Source organism: Ochotona curzoniae, unplaced genomic scaffold (genome assembly GCF_017591425.1).
Source record: "Ochotona curzoniae isolate NIBS_2020 unplaced genomic scaffold, NIBS_Ocur_1.0 scaffold_4701, whole genome shotgun sequence".
Lineage (NCBI taxonomy): Eukaryota > Metazoa > Chordata > Mammalia > Lagomorpha > Ochotonidae > Ochotona > Ochotona curzoniae.
This window is the reverse complement of record NW_024467122.1, coordinates 80848917-80865642: the sequence shown is the minus strand read 5'-3', so window position 1 is coordinate 80865642 and position 16726 is coordinate 80848917. Positions and strand designations below refer to the sequence as shown.

Sequence of the window (16726 nt, the reverse complement as noted above, 5' to 3'; positions counted from 1 at the left end):
GGAGCCGGGCGCGCCGGGAGCTCGGGCTGGAAGGGGGCAGCTGCTGCTGCTGCTGCTGCTGCTGCTGCTGCTGCTGCTCCTGCTGCTGCTGCTCCTGCTCCTGCTCCTGCTCCTGCTCCTGCTCGCGCTCCCGGAGCCCAGGGCCCCCGGCGTGGCTCGGTGGGTGGACTTGTCCCTTCTCGCAACTTTTCTTTTCCGCCCCGTCGGGGCCAGTGCTGTCTGGAGCGCCCCCCCCTTCATCCCCTCTTAATGTCCTACGCGATCGCTGCACCCATGGGTACGGGGGCGCGGGGGTGGTAGTGTCCTGGAGCCTCAGATCAGCATTTTCCTGTCTTTTGCATTTCCAGAAGCAACAGCACCCCCAACCCCCATCGCCGCCCCCTTAAAAACGTTACTTGTGGTGTTGTTCTAAGATCCCAGTGCAGGGCTCCGCGAGCTGCCGGGTGGAGTTAGCGGAGGGCTGGTGGCGAGGAGATGAGTTGTTGGAAAACTATGATTTCATCTTGACTGCCCTTGCTATATAGCAAACCTGTTACAATCTCTTTTTTCCCCCTCGTGCCTCTGTTGAACGTGGTTAGCATTGTATGTTGAATTAAATACTTGGAGACTGACATATCGGGCTATTTTTAGGCTGTGAGCTGAGGGCTGGTGAACAGCTTTCACCTGTCTTGCTGGAGATTGGCCTGCGAGGGTTCAGTTTGGGGCCTACCTGTGCTGATTTATTTCTGCTCAGCCATACATAGGGAGCCTTTTCCCCTTTTTCTTTCTTCTTTTTTTAAAACCCCGATGCTTGAGGCGATGGAGTCCCCGCGGGCAGGCTGAGAACCTCCTGTGGGTTTCCGCAGTGTAGAAGTGAAAGAACGCGAATTATGCAAACGGGTAAAACTTTCCGTGAGCAATCCTGCGAGCTGGCTTCTCAGGGTCATCTCGGGGCCCTGCGGGAGAGCCCACTGCCCTGACCAGCCTCATTGCTTTGGGAAGTGCCTGGACGCTGTTGCTCCTGGGTGACTCCTTTGGGAAACCATGGTGGCAGGTGAGGTGCGTTTTCTTGAAATGGGAAGTTAGGGCCACCAGCCCAGAGATGGGCAGTTCCCCTTGGCAGCAGAAGGCTCAGCCACTGCAAGTGAGATTTGGCTGTGACCATCCATCGCCACAGGCCATGTGAAAAAATTGTAGAGTCGTTCTCTTTCCCAGGGACGTCCAAGGGAGGACTGGCGGAAATAGTTTATCCTGTGTTCTGTTCTGTTCTCTTCTCAGCTAGCGTGAATGTATTACTGGCTGGTGGTGATGGTGGGGAGAAATGTCGAAACTCAAACTATCCAAGGGTTTTCTAATGTCTGGCCCTTCCCCTCCCGCCCCCACGCCCCCTGTGAGGGGCTGACATTTCTGTAGGGCCTGGCTCCAGAGTGGGAAGAGGAGTGTTTCGGTGAAAGGAAAAGATAAGATGGCTTTGTGCCGCTGGGGTGCTGTGACTGTCCCTACTATCCGGTGGCAGTGCCAGGGGAACTTTGAGGGTAATGCTGAAACCCATCAACCTTGTCTCAGAATTCACCGTGTTGGGAGTCTACCCAGAGCCCCAGGAAGAAAGAAGGCTACTCAGTAACTGTTTCCTGATGATTGCATTAAAAAAAAAACGTGATCCTGAGATGCCTTCTTTGTTTATTCCTCTAAGCATTGATCTTGGTGCATTTATGGTCATGTAAATATTTAAGCCTGAGAGCTGAAAAAACTTTTTATTTGCTCATTTGCATCCATGTTTTTCAACATCCAGCCGTGCCAAGCATATTTGCCAAATAAGCATGAGCCATAAATTCATGCTTTGGCACATTGCGTGTCATAACTCTTGCAAATTGCCCCACGGCGCAGCATCTCGAGATTAGCGCTTGCTTCAGGAGAGGCATTTGTTGTTGTTTTTAACTGTAATGATGCACGGCTTAAGTGGAACAGGTGCTGGGCTCTGGCTTGCTAGTGTTGAAACCTGCCAAATCACACACTCTTTTTCTGTTGGATGGGTTGTTTCAGCAATTTTGGATCTAAACTGTGGCCCCTGGCATGCCAGGCGTGAGCACCAGGCTCCCTCAGCACTGTGGGGAATCCCTGTGTTGGTGCTCCCAGGCAGGTGTGTGGGGCGAGCTTGTTTTTTCCCTTTCCTTGGCTGAGCTCTTGATGGGGATCCTCCAGCACACCCCATTGCTGACTGGAGCCCCTGGGGAAGTCTTAGCACCCGCCCTGCTGGTTTTCCTGATGGAATTAGAAATTGTAGTGACTCTCGGATTAATTCGGATGCTTTTGACAAGTGGTTGCGTGCCTTTTAGGCGTCAGGCATCATGGTAGGATCTGAGTTGTATGTGGACGGTGTCTTTTTTGCAAGGATCTTTGCAGTTTGGAGAAGGGACCTGAATATTTACAGTAGGGTGTGACGTGTGCCTGGTGTGCACTGTGGCTTCTGTGCATGGCAGCGTGGAGGAGGAGGACTGGACTTACACCTGGTGTCGCCTGGTGGGGAAGGAGGCTCCTGGAATCTTGGTGGGCCACCTGAGCTCATCTTAACAAGAGGAAAAGTCCACTTTCCACCACTGCTGTCTGTAGGAACGTGTAATCAGCTGCAAGCCTAAGTCATATATGTAACACATTAGCTAGTATTGCATTTTTTTAAAAGAGATTTATTTATTCTTATTGGAAAGGCCGATTTATAGGGAGGAGAGACAGAGTGAAAGAGCTTCCATCTGCTGGTTCACTCCCCAAGTGACTTTAACGGCTGGAGCTGAGCTGAGCCAATCTGAAGCCAAGAGTCAGGAGCTTCTTCCAGGTCTCCCATGCAGGTGCAGGGTCCTAAGGCTTTGGGCCATCCTGGACTGCTTTCCTAGACCACAAGCAGGGAGCCGGATAGGAAGTGGAGCATCTGAAACATGGCCGGTGTCCATATTGATGTTGGCACTTGTAGGGTGAGGATTAGCCAGTGAGCCATTGTGCTGGGCCAATAATCACATTTTAAAACATAGAAAGTGAAAATAGGGGCCTGGTGCAGTGACCTAGTGGCCAAAGTCTCCGTCTTATATGCACTGGGATCCCACACGGGTGCCGGTTCATGTCACGATGGCCCTACTTCCCATCCAGCTCCCTGCTTGTGGCCTGGGAAAGCAGTCGAGGATGACCCAAAGCCTTAGGACCCTATACCCACGTGGGAGACCCAGAAGAAGCTCCTGGCTCCTTTCTTCGGATTGGCTTAGCTCTGGCCATTGCGGTCACTTGGGGAGTGAATTAGCGGATGGAAACTCTTCCTCTCTGTCTCTCCTTTCTGTGTATCTGACTTGCCAATAAAACTAAGATAAATGTTTAAAAAAACTGAAAATAATTTTAGTGATTAACTTAATCCAGTATATTACAAAATATTGTTGTAACATGCACTCAATGGAAAAAGTGATACTGAAAAATCTGATGTTCCTCTTTTCCTAGTAAGTTTTTGGAATCTGCTGTGTGCTGTGCTCTTGGAGCACGTCTCAGCTTGGACTTGGTGGCGTTCCGTGTTTCATAGTCAGAGGCAGCACGGCTTTAGATAGAGGAGAGTCAAGTGTGAAAGTGTTGCCTGTTGAGTTCAACTAAGAAGGCTTAATTCTGTTCAGAAATCTGGGGGAAAATACGAGTTGTGTTTCAGGTGTTCGACAGGGAAGTGAGTGCTGGATTAGAAAAAGGGTGAGGCTAGAAGGAAGACCACTCCGGAGGAGGAGGGGGTGAGCAGGTAATAGAACTAAGCAAGACTGAAGAGGAGGAGTCGCACGTTTTCTGTTGTGAACCGTGCTAGGTAGATGGTGCCAGCAGCCGAGAAGCCAACTGTCTGTGCCAGGCCAAAGGGGAAGAAGGAGACGGAGGGAGAGACATGCTGTGGAGAGAGAGTATTTCAAGGACCCAGAGCTGTTAGCCCTCCTACCCTGCCATGAGAAGGACAAATGGGATTAAGACCTAATGGAGGTGATTAAGATGTCTCAATGTAACTTCTGCTGAAGCAGTGAGCTACTTTGTAGTGCATTGAGGAGGGCTGAAGAGTGAATGACAGCTGGAAGTGTAGCTAATTGAGAGGGATACAGTGTTCTCAACAAAGGACTCTAAAGGAAAGAGTGTGAGTGGAGGAGAGCTGCCTTTGCCTTAAAACCGGAACAAAATCTGGATGTACTTTGGTAAGACTGGATGGAACCAAAGGACACTGCACGTGTGTGCAGGGTGCTGACAAGTCAGCAAAGATGTGAAGGCAGTCGGAAGGCATGGAGTTATGGGAACTGGAGCCGCTGGAATACAAACTGGCACTCACACGGGGATCCCGGGTGTGCAAGGTGAGGATTTGCCACTAACCTATTTGTGCCAAGTCCGGCTTTCTATAATAGCAACATCTTACATGATAACAGTTCATTTGTCAGGCTAAGAAATGAACATTGGCATCATGCTTCAGCCAAATGTCAAGCTTTATTTGTATTTTTGCTAGTTTTCTAGTATCCGCCTCGGGTTCCCTTCTCCAGATCAGAATATCGTCTTGCATTGCTCTGGCTGTTGGGGCCATCTGCTCCCTTCCTTTGCCCACTTAGAGAGTACTGGTCAGGTACCTACATACTCCTCAGTGTAGGTTTGTCTGGCATTTGATCGTGACTGGAGCTGCGGGGTTTTGGCAGGGTTATTACGGAGGTGAAGCGACAACATACAAGAAGTGCATGACATCGGATAACTCCCCAGTGGTGATCACTTTGGGGAGGGCTGGCTAGCTGTTTGGTTTCTTCCCCGTGAAGTTAGTGTTTCTCCCTTTCTGTTTTCTATTTCTGAGAAACAAGTCACTTATCCCAGCCCTCATTCGAGGGAAGGGAAACTGAACTCCACTTCCTGGAGCCAGGAGTACCAGAATTGGTGGACATACGTTAGAACCACTGCAATAATGTGCCAAGTATTTGGGAGCAGATACTCCGAGGCTTTGCCTGCGTCCTGTTTCTGACCACTAGTTTTAGCATTTGCCAGCAGTAGATCTTGCCTTCAGCAATGGTTGCTGTGATGTGTCAAAGGTGTTTTCCATATTTCCCTCATTGTTTCTACGGTCGCCAATTGGAATTCTTCCATAAGGAAGGCTTGTCCCTTTTCATCATCTACATCCATTCAAGTTGATGAGTCGTTCCTTTATGTTTGGGTTGGGACTTTTGGGTCATTTTGTTCTAGATGGCCGTGGCTGTGGGGAGCCCTGTGCCCTTCTGATGTGTGGGTTACCTTGGTTGGTGTGTGTCCATGCACATACCTTACTTTGGCACTACCTGGTGCCTCAGGCTCCTCCTGTCTTCTTCCTAGACTCTGCGTTGCCCTGCGGAGCCTTGGTTCTTGGTTGTTAGAGAGCAGCAGTCTTTTGGAGCCAAGATCTGCTTGCTCAGTGGCTCCTGGCTGCTGGAGTGCCATTGCAGCTAAGAAATACAAAAGTTTGTGGAAAATAGCATTAAAAGATGTTTATTTGGTCACAGAATTTTTTTTTGTCACAGATTTAAAAAAATTTATTTTAGGATTTTTTTTTTCATTTTACTTTATTTTTTGATAAGCTTACTTAGTTACTTAGGGTACAAAGGGTCAAGGGCTACAGGAAAGTGGGTAAGACCATTGTTTCCACACTAATATCATTTTTCCCCCTGTGTCTGGGGTCAGGGGAGAAACAAAGGGAGAAGCCTCACCCAACCTCCTTCCCATCCCAGGTCCCCAATGTGAGGCGTGCTCCGAGGGTCCTGCTCAAGCAGTTTTGATAGTTCAACGGTTCTGAATTGCTGTCAGTCTCACTGTTCCAATCGTGGTGAAACCTATTCAGAATCTACTGGCTGACATAGTCCCTTCATGGTTGGAGTTCTGAGATCAGCAGTTGAGTTGGAGGGATCTCCAGAGAAACTTCATTTGAGATGATGCCAAACCTGATTCTTGTGTGAGTTTGCCAGTACAGGGTGTGGCACAGTCTGTCGCCCCAATCAGCTTATGCACATACTGGTCGTTTCAGTTGCTGGATCAGTTCTCTTTCCAGCCCTGTCTTCTACATGAACCGATGGGTGTTTCAGTCCAGCCCGATCCTGTCCACTTCATACTCGGCCCTTACACGAACTAGTGGATCTGCGGCCTAGTTGGGGCAACTCCCCATAACCCCCACCAGGCCCGTCCCTACCCTGGTTCCCATGCTTGCCAGTCTGTCTCACATCCCATTTAGCTCTCATACATGTCAATGGGCATTGAAGCCTAGTTCAATCCAATCAACCTTACTATTCAGTCCACACACATACTGGCGGGTATCTTTATGTCTAGCCACCCCTGCCCCTGTCCTGGTTTTCATGCAATCCAAGAGGGAGGCGCCCACTATCTCCCTACTAGGCCACTCCAACTTCTGGATTATATACTTTCCAAGTGGTTCTGGAGTTTAATTTGACAGATTAAGCTCCCCATGCCAGCCCTTGCCAGCTGATGCTGTGGCAAAGCCCAACCAACCCTCACCCACTCTAATTTTTGCTGGTACCAGTCGGAATAGTCTGCCTGACCTAGCCCTTCCCTGATCTAGCTCATCTGAGACCCACAGGTGTTGTAGCCTTGCCTGGTCTGGTTTGCCCCCATCCCAACTCATGCTTTCCAGTGATAGTGGTTGTCCAGCAGGGGAGCTCCCACTCCCCCTGCTGGCTCTGCCCCTCCCCGCCCTGGTTCTCACGTGTGCTGGTGGGGCACTGCAGCCACATCTGGTACAGCTCACCCCACCTTGGCATTCCGTAATGTGCACTGGTTTGTGTTGCAACTGAACCCGGCCTGACCTACACTCTATTCTGGTGCTTGGATTCACCAGCGGGAGATGTGAACGGGTTCAGCCTGGTCTGCCCCCCACTTATGCCAGGTGTATGCCAGTGGGTATCTTCCTCTGGCCTGGTCTGGGTTGCTCCCTATTGTGGTTCTTGTGCTCACCTGCAGGGACTGTGTCCCAAAAGAGGAGTTTCCCAAACTCCTTCTTCAGAACCTCTCCCTATGCCAGGTCTTGCACATACTGGTGGTTCCATGGGTCAGCCCTCATTGCTGGCCTTTAGTCCATTCCAGTTCTTAATGTTGAATGTTTCAGCCCAGCCAAGGCTTGTCCATACCCAGACACACCCAGCCTAGTGTGTCCTACATCTACCCAGGTTCTCCAGAGCACCAGATGGTGCTGGCATCTAGCCCGGCTCATTGTGCCCAGTTCCAGTTCACACTTGTGCCAGGGGAAATATCCAGACCAGAATGCAGCCCCGACTCCGGCCCCCACACTCTCCCGCAGAAACCTCAACCCAGCAAGGGTGTACTATCACAGCTCCCCAACTGAGTCTATTCCCAGCACTAAATTATGTGCGTGCCAGTGGTTATTCTGACCCAATTGGCTAAGACCCCCCCCCCCCCCCCGCATCTCAACCTTTGCTTTCGATACTGTGGCCTAGTATCCCTAACTTTTGCAGACGAGTCGGTGTAAGAGCCTAGTTCGATATGACATGTGCTCCATCCTGATTTCTATTCTTTCTTGTGAGTTGGGGTCCACCCCCTTCCATTTGCAGCCCAGCCTGCCCCCACATCCTGTTTGAGGATGTACCTTTGGGTGCTGCTGCCTTGATCTGCCCAGACTGCTATCGGTTCCTTTATCCGTAAGTGATGGCAGATGCCATGGTCATACCTAGCTTAGCCCATCACCACCCCAGCTTGCGAGCTAACCTGCCAGCTAACCTGGAGTTATATTTCCACAGGGTTGGGCCCACACTTCCCCCATAGAGTTTACCCCTGGTCCAAGTTCTCTCACATGCTGGTAGTGTCTTGACCTGCCAAGTGTGAGCAGTCCACTGTTCACCAACCAGTCAGGTATTATACCTAGCCTGCCAGACAGGCCCTCATCCCTAGCTTTGGTGTGGACTGGTGTGTGGCAGTCACTGATACTTTACACTAATAGCCAATCTCAGGATTGATAATTGGGCTGGTGAATCAGTCTGGCCCAAATAGATCTTATGGACATTCCCCTCCAAACCATCAGGTCCTCATGCTTACACGAAAGTTTCATGACCCTGTTACTGGGAATCACCTAGAATTTATCTCTCACCTACACTAACACTGGCCTTATTCACCAACACTGTGCTTATCCCTAGGCAGCAATTGTATATCCTAAAAACCCCAAAGTTTGCCACCAGCAGGCAGAGCCTGGCACCATTTGGTGCACTGGCCACCCAAAGCCTAGGATTTGATCACTGCCTTTCAGCAGTGGGTTTGGCCTGAGTCCCCAGCATTGGGTCTGGCCCAGCAGGGGCCCCCCCCCCCCCCCCCCCCCCCACGGCTGCCACACTGTAAGGAGCTGCTTTTGTCCCCAACTCCAAGGCCTGAACCCCTCCCAAAATCATCCCTCGTCCTGCTGTCCTGCTGCAAGATGTTAGCAGCAGGGCGAAGCTAGAACTTTAATACAGTTCCCAAGTTTCCCTCGTGGTGTACTTACCCTGAGGGAAGAGCTCTCTTGGGCCTGGAGAAAGCCAAGGACTCGGTCACTGCCTTTCAGCAGTGGCTTTGGCCTGAATTCCCAGTGTTGGGTCTGGACCGGCAGGGATACCCTCCCATGGCCACCACACTGTGGGGTGCTGCTTTCGCCCTGCCTCCCGACACAGATTTTAAAGTGATGTGTTGGAGAAGTGCTCGGGAAGTTGGGAAAGTGCAGTGGGTGTTTGTCCCCTCTGCTGAGGTGCGAGCTGATGAGGACGCCTGGATTCCAGCATAGGTATGTGGATTCGAGTCCCAGTTCCAGCTTCTCATTCCAGTTTCCTGCCAGTGCAGACACGGGGAGGTCACTTGTGGTGACTCAGGTGCTTAGGAGACCTGGATCGAGTGTTCAGCTTTGGCTGGACCCAGTTATGACCCTTGATGACATCAGAGGACTCGATCAGTGGATGGGAATGACCTCTGTCCACCTGGCTGTTTCTTGAATAAGAAGTCAATGAAAAATGTGTATTTTTAAAAAAGTATGCATTGTTTCAGGTTTTAGGATTTAAAAAGTTATCTTCTAAATCTAGTTCCCATTATCTCTTTAAAGCCTTCTCATATTTGTGTATGTTAATCCGTGTAGCCGAAAGAGAGAAGGATTGGTCTTCCATCTGCTGGTTCACTCCCCAGATGACAACAGTGGTGAAGGCTGGGCCAAGCTTTAGGTAAGAGCCAGGAACTTCATTGAGTTTCCCACCTGGGTGGCAGGGGCCCAGGCATTGGAACCAGCTGCTGCTGCTTTCCCAGACCTTTAGCAGGGAACTGGTTCAGGAGTGGAGCAGCTGGGACCAAACTGGGATTCGAACCTATGCTCATAGGAGATGCTGATGCTGCAGGTGTTGTCTTAACCCATTACATCACTGTGCTGGTCCTCCATCTGTATCAATTTCTGTATTTCTGTAGGCATATATTCTTCCTGGAATTTTTGATTAACTGGATATGTTTTCAATAAGGTAGGCTTGCTGATGGATTGCATATGGAATGGGATCAAGGGCGACTTTGGTTTTTTTTTTTTTTAAGATTTATTTTTTGTCTTTATTGGAAAGTCAAATATACAGAGAGAAAGATCTTCCATCTACTGCTTCACTTCCAAAGTGGCTGCAACAGTCAGAGTTGCACCGATCCAAAGCTAGGAACCTGGAGCCTCCTCCAGGTCTTCCATGTGGGTGCAGGGTCCTCCACTGCTTTCCCAGGCCACAAGCAGGGAGCGGGGCCACAGTGACATGAACTGGCACCCATATGGCATCCTGGCATGTGCAAGGCGAGGACTTTAGCTGCTAGGCTCCTGTGCTGGGCCCAAGGTTTTTTTTTTAATTAAATGATTGGATGAATGGATTGGTAATTGACAAAGATGAGGAGTGCCGTCTAGGGAAGAGCGGAGCAGGTTTCTGGGAGAGAGTGCGGGTTTCTCTTCCTGACCAGTTACGTTTTGAGGTGTCTGGGAGATGTGTCGGTTGGGAGGTGTCAAGTCAGCAGCTGACCACAGGAATCCAGAGCTCAGAGAAGAATGGTCCAGGTGGGACGTGTAGGTGAGATCACCTGCGGAGTGATGTAGCCAGAGATTGTTCAAGGACGATCCACTGCGTTGCAGTCAGGGAGGTGAAGAGCGCCGTCTGCTTAGTGATAAGGGCTGGTGTGTGGGCATCTCCATCCACCTTAACACTCACTCAGCATGTATTATCTGCAAGACACTGAGCTGTGTTCAGGGCTGACATTGCTCTCCTCCCTCATACATTTACAGTCTAGGCTGAGATAAACTGTAGACTCAAAAGCAAAGTGGCGATAGAAGGTTCATAGCAGGATGAAGGTACAAACAGCAGGTGTTACTGAAGCCTTCTTCAAGGACATGGAACGTTAGTGGCAGTGAGCTCAAACATGTGCCAGCTGCCTGTAAGCACTGATGTAAACTCATGCCTGGCAGACTTGGGCGGGGGGAAGGCATCTGGCTCAGGGGCTCAAAGGTGAATGTCCTGTTTTGGAGTGCCTGGTTCCCATGCCTGCTCTGGTTCATGCCTCCAACTTCCTGCTAGTGTCTCTGAGAGTTAGCCTCCGTGATCTGGGTCCCATGCCTGCCTCTGGCTCCTGCCTCCAACTTCCTGCTAGTGTCTCTCAGAGTTAGCCTCCGTGATCTGGGTCCCATGCCTGCCTCTGGCTCCTGCCTCCAACTTCCTGCTAGTGTCTCTCAGAGTTAGCCTCTGTGATCTGGGTCCCATGCCTGCCTCTGGCTCCTGCCTCCAGCTTCCTGTTACTGTGGACCGTGAGAGGCAGCAGCCGTGATAGCTCAGATAATTCCTGTCACCTGACTGGGAGACCCAGATGAAGTTCCTGCCTCCTGGATTCAGTGCTGGAGTTCTAGGCATTGAGGGAGCCAGCCGGCAGGTGGGAGCTCTCTGTTTCTCAAATAAAATACAAAACAAAGCAAACAAGCAAACAAACAAAAAAACTTGTTTAGACTTCAGTCACACCAGCAGAAGTTCCTCCTTGCAGTGACCTTGGCTGCTTGTACCTGGAGTCTGACTAGTAAGCCGCTGGGTGAGGTGGTTAGGAAGGTCTCTGCTGCTTTTTCACAAGGGCTAGAGTTCGACTTAAGATTGTATACAGGAAGATGTTGCTGTGTGGAATCAGTGAAGATGGCCTTAACCATCTTCTGTGAATGTGTTTGGTTTCTACTGTTTCTTTTAAAATTTACAGATGGTCTTAGGCATCTATGTTTATTATCTGGTTACTAAAGACAAATCTCAAATACAGTTTAAGAATTATCATGGTAATTCATTAAACATGTAGTCTGGTAAACTGGGGTTGTAACACAATATTTTCGTTTTAGCTTTCACTGCCAGCTGCTAAGAGGTCCGACAGCGTGAGACTGGCTATTAGCCCTCATCCAGTAATTATTTTCAGTGGCAGCAAGAGAAATCAGGAGTTTGCTCCTTGGTCGGGTTAGAGTGGACAACACAGGATTTCATTTGGATTGCTTTCATGAATGGTTGGCGAAGCTGCTATCCATTTCTGTGCAGCCGCGTGTTATATTTCTGAGTGTATTTGGACGCTGAGTGGAAGAGCCTTGTTGTCTCGACAGGGCCACTCGCACACAGCAGATCCTCCAGTGGTGGTTGGATGTGGAGGAATTACCTAAGAGTTTTGGCCCTCAAAATGAGATGGGAAGATTAATGTGGCTTGTTCAAGAAATAAAATACTGAAAACTTTAGTTGTCCAAGCCAGAGATAGGTTACAATACAGTAGGTCTTTGGTAACATCCTCATTTGAGGTTAAACCAGACAAGTCATCCTACCCTGTAAAAGCTGTTTCCACCTCACTACCTTGTGAGTAGCTCTTAGCCCTGCCCTCCCGTAGCAGCGGGGAAGCACTGGAATCCAACTGCCTGGAATTGAATCCTGGTTCGCTGCTTACTTGCTGTGGATGTTGAGTTAGCTTCTTGACTAACCTGCAGTTTCCTGATTTGTTAGATGAGATCATTTCTTACACCTACTTTATGGTACTGTGAAGTGCAGTTAAAAGCTATGTCATGCATGTAAGCACACAAGCGCTTGGCATGCAGCTCTGTTCAACTGATTTAAATCTTTATTCTGAAAATGCTGGAAAGCTGGTATCTTGAAAGTTTCTCATTTTCTAGAAATCACATATGCCGAGCACCGAAAAGAACAAAGCTTCTTTGTGAACAAGGAAAAGCACAGAGTGTATGCTAGTATATCCGCAGTGATGTACTGCCGCCCCAAATGATGAGTTTTCCACTTTTTGTGTCTCTGTGATTTGTTTAGCAGATTTTCAGTAGATGGTTCCCTGTAAAGCAGCCAGGGGACCTCCCTGCGTACTGCTCTGTGGGAGGAGGCCCAGCTGAGAGCAGAGGCTCCAGACCTCGGCTGCCTGCCTTGGCCTCTCACCTTTGCCACTCAACTATGTGAATGACCTGGGGAAAATAACTTCCTTTTTCTGGGTCTTAGTTTTCTTATTTGTACAATGAGGATAATGACAGCACTTATCCCCTAGTTTCTAAAGAGGTTGTATTTAGAACAGTGTCTGTTTAGAATACTGTCTGAGGCATAGGGAGTATTAATGTTTGTTGAGTAGCATAAAATATGATATATTTAAAGATCCATGAAAGATCTCAAATGTCCAATTATACTTTTATCCAGATTAGGTTAATTGGAACACTTTTCATGTTAAAGTTAGGGGCTCTTATTTTCAGGCTAGATTCAATACTTTCAAACATAAGAGGAGATGCTGTGGGACAGCTTTTTGAGCTGACACAAAAATTATACATACCTATGGTGTATCATGTAGTGTTTTGATATGTGAAGGTGTTGTGTAATATGCAAATCAGAGCAAGTTATATCTCCTTATTTCCTGTTTCTTTATGTTGAAAACATTAAAAATACTTTCTTCTTTAAGAAACATCTGGTACATTACCATTATAATCATCGAACCCTAGAATTATACCATCACTAAGCATACCATAACCAAAGCTAAGTACCATAACTAAGTACCCCATAATCAGCCCATTTCCTCCCCGCCCCCCTTATCTGCCAGCCCCTATATCTGGAGGCTAACCATCCTCATGGTGCAACTCTTAATACTTTGGAATAATTAGTTGACAGTTTCAAATAGTGAGAAATTGCCTTTTTTCCAGTAGTGCAGCAGTATTCGTGGGGATTATTTGGTTATGCAGGAGGTGTCATGGTGGGTGTTTGTGTGAAGATCTGAGGCATTGGCGCTCCAGTGGGAAGGGCTTTCCTAAGGCTACTTCTCTCCTTGAAAAGTCATTTTTTGCAGTGCTGTCCCTAGACTTTTTTATGTTTTGCCTTTTGGGAACTGGCTGTGTCCACAATGCCAAACCTCAAAATTCAATTTCAAGTAAATGGCCAGATCTTAATTTGGCTATTGAAGTTAAAAGAGCTCTTTGGAAGTTAATGCAGTCAGAGAGTGATGAGGAGAAGGAAAAAAACTATAGTTTGAGTTTTTTTCTTTTAAATTAACATAACAAATTTAAAATGTTTCTTTCCCTGTCCCCTTTTTTCCTCTTTTTAAAAGAACAGCTCAGTTTCATTTTCTGTGGTAAGAAACTTAAGCACTGGCCATAATAAGTGCATCCTGAGCAGCCAAGACCACATCCTGGCAGACGGTTAGCCCCCGTCCTACCTGGGGCGTTAGTGCCCTAAGTGAGGACACCTTGGCCCCCATCATACGTGGGCATCATTGTCCTGGGGAAGAGACCTTGTTTAGTTTTAGTAGGAAGCAGGGAGCCAGTAGTGCAGTGCTGCTGGACAAGGCTGTTCCCACAATGATGGGACAGAGGAGGCAAGGGTCTTGAGCAGTGGAGTGGGTGGCTGAGACGAGGCCTGTTCTGGGCGCTTTGTGGTGGCCTTCAGCACCTGGAGACAGGTACTTGTGGATGGTTTCTGCCTCCTGTGAATTGTGAAGGGCACAAGTGGTGATCCAGTGTGAGTGGATTCCTGGTCATGGGCACAGCATCTCTGGCCAGAACTTGAGCTTGCAGGGCCTGCGCCATCAGATGAGTTCCACCGGCTGCAGCTGCCGGGTGTTGGTACCATCAGGGAGGCTGTAGCCACACCAGGGATTGGTGCCACCCCTACAGTTGTTTCGTATATACTTGTTTGTATAGATGTAGCTTCTGCATTAGTGATATGTCAGTCATAGCACAGAGAAGTAATACAGTAGTTTCTAACTGAGCAAGTCGAACTTTTTGAGTTCTTTAATTATTGGCTCATATTTTATTTCATCAGTATTTATTAAATATCAAAATAAAATTTGGATCCTATTGTGTGGTTGTCAGTTTTTAATTAGTTGCAAATTAATAATTTATTTTTGCCTAGTTGAAAAGAAGAGTGGATAGTCAGAGACTGACCTTCCCACTGCTGGGATACTCCCCAGATGCCTGGTACAGCCTGGGCCAGGCCAGAGCCTGGAACTCAATCTGCTGCTTTCACATGGATGGTAGGGACCCTAGTGCTTGACCCATTGCTGTTGCCTCCCGGGGTATACATTAGCCATAGCTGAAATTGGGAAGGGGAGCCAGGGCTCAAAGCTAGCACTCAGATATGGGGTGCTCACGGCCTGGGCAGCATGTTAACTGTTGTGTCCAAAATCTACCTCAGCTGTTCTTCATTTCACTGATTTGATAACCTGATTTTTTTTTTCCCCCCTGATCTTGGACTTTTGCACAAACTTCTGAAGTGCCCTTGTATTTCCTAGTTCTGTCCACTCAGACAAATCATTCTGTTGCCTCCCTGCTGCGTGATCGCTTCCTTGCATAATGAGAACCAACATGTAAGATGTATTAGTGGAGTAGTTCCTTCACAATCCCATCTCTTGGGTATATCTTACCTCATCTACATATGTTATTTCAAAATTAGTAGCACTTACATTTTAAAGGTACAAGAAACTGGTGAAGTTAATTTTAATGATGCATTTTATTTAACCCAACGTAAATGAGATGCTGATGTAACGTGTAATCAGTATAGTTATTGAGGTGTTTTGCATCCACTTTTTTTCCTTAATAACTCTTCAAAATGTGATGTGTATTTTCCGCTTGTGGTAGATTTAAGTTAAAGAGCAGCCTCATTTCCATTGCTCAGTAGCCGCATATGGCTACTATTAGTTTAGTCCTAGATCGTATAGTTTCCCTTATAAGCTGTAATAAAATAGCACTTTGCAGGTACTCTGGAGGAGCATGCGGGAAGAAAACAGTAAAGCCAAGTTACACCGTGGAAGCCAGCACAGGCTTTGGCGTCTCCTAAAACATTAAACCTTTCCCTCAGTAAAGTGTGGAGCTTAAAGGTCTGCTAGATACGCTACTTGAGTCATTCCCTGAATGATCGATAAGATTAATTCCATATGCCAAAGATTTTTTTAAGATAACTTAGGAGTTTGCAAATACACTTGTGACTTGGACCTGGAGGACACAGGTTAGCCCTTCCTGGAGGATGCCTTTGTAGGGTAAGTGCACACACACACACACACACACACACACACATTCTAGAAGCAAATGGAAATCATGCAGTTGCGTATTTATGATCATACTCGTCATTACTGTTCAGAAGCAGCTGTAGCTAAATTCATTTATTCTTGTGACATAAGAAATATGTGGAAAGACAATAAAGACCCCTAAAGTTAGTGATAAAGACTGAATATACTTGTATGCTATGTAAGAGTTTTGGAAAAGCTATTTTTTTTTTTTTGGTACCCAAACTCTTTAAATAGATAAAGGGAAACTAAACGGTTATGTATTACTCATTTTTGTGTCCCCGGAATGTAGTGTTAAGGTGTGGTGTGTGGACATTCAATAAATACTGAATTCGCAGGCTGAATGTATGTAAAAGAATATTCTAAATTAAGATGCTTTACTGAAATATATAGACTCTTTGATGATTACTTGCTCATATAATCAATCAGGATAGCCTATCATGGTTGTATTTTTACTTTTAATGTTTTATTCATCAGATGTTGGCTATAAATATTTTTTATAAAAATGTGTTATATATAACTTAAGAGATTTTTAACACCTGCAAGTCTCTGGCTAAACACTTAACATCTTTTTGTTCTGTATTGTAAGATGGACTTACTGAATCTGATTTTTTTTAATTAATTTATTTGAAAGGCAGAGGGCCACAGAGAAAGGGAGGAGAGAGCAAGCGAGCGAGCGAGCGAGCGAGAGCATGAGCGCTCACTCTTCCATCTACTGGCTCACTTACCAAATGACTGAGGCTGGACCAGGCCCAAGTCTGGAGCCAGGAGTTTCATCTGAGTGTCCCACATGGATGCTTTGGTTCATCCTCTGCTGCCTTCCCAGGCACATTAGCAGGGACTTGATTGGAAGTGGAGCAGCTGGGGCTGAAACTGGTGACCACATAGGATGCTGGCTTGCAGGCAGCACCTTAGCCTGCCGCACCGTGACACATCTGAGCTTTACCAGTTTAGGAATCAGCAATATTTTAGGGAACAAATAAAAGCTCATTGGAGGCTGAATTGTGGAAGAAAAGTAGTGCAATTAGAAACACCCTTCCCCTCCCCCCCCAAGAATGGCTTTCTTATTTCTGTAATGGGATGAGATGTGCCATCTTTTTCCTCTACCTGGGATGTAGACTTTCATACATGTTTTAAGTAAGCGCAGTTGCGGAGTAGGAGCAAGTAATGTGTGCCCAACCCAGCATTTCAGAGTGATCTTGATGCAGAC

The 16726-nt window shown here is 47.5% G+C and overlaps 1 protein-coding gene across 2 annotated transcripts in view; it reads left to right on the top strand.

Annotated features, from left to right (window-relative positions):
- PEAK1 (pseudopodium enriched atypical kinase 1) overlaps positions 1-16726 on the top strand; it is a 294399-nt gene that overhangs the window by 439 nt on the left and 277234 nt on the right. The window lies entirely within an intron of this gene.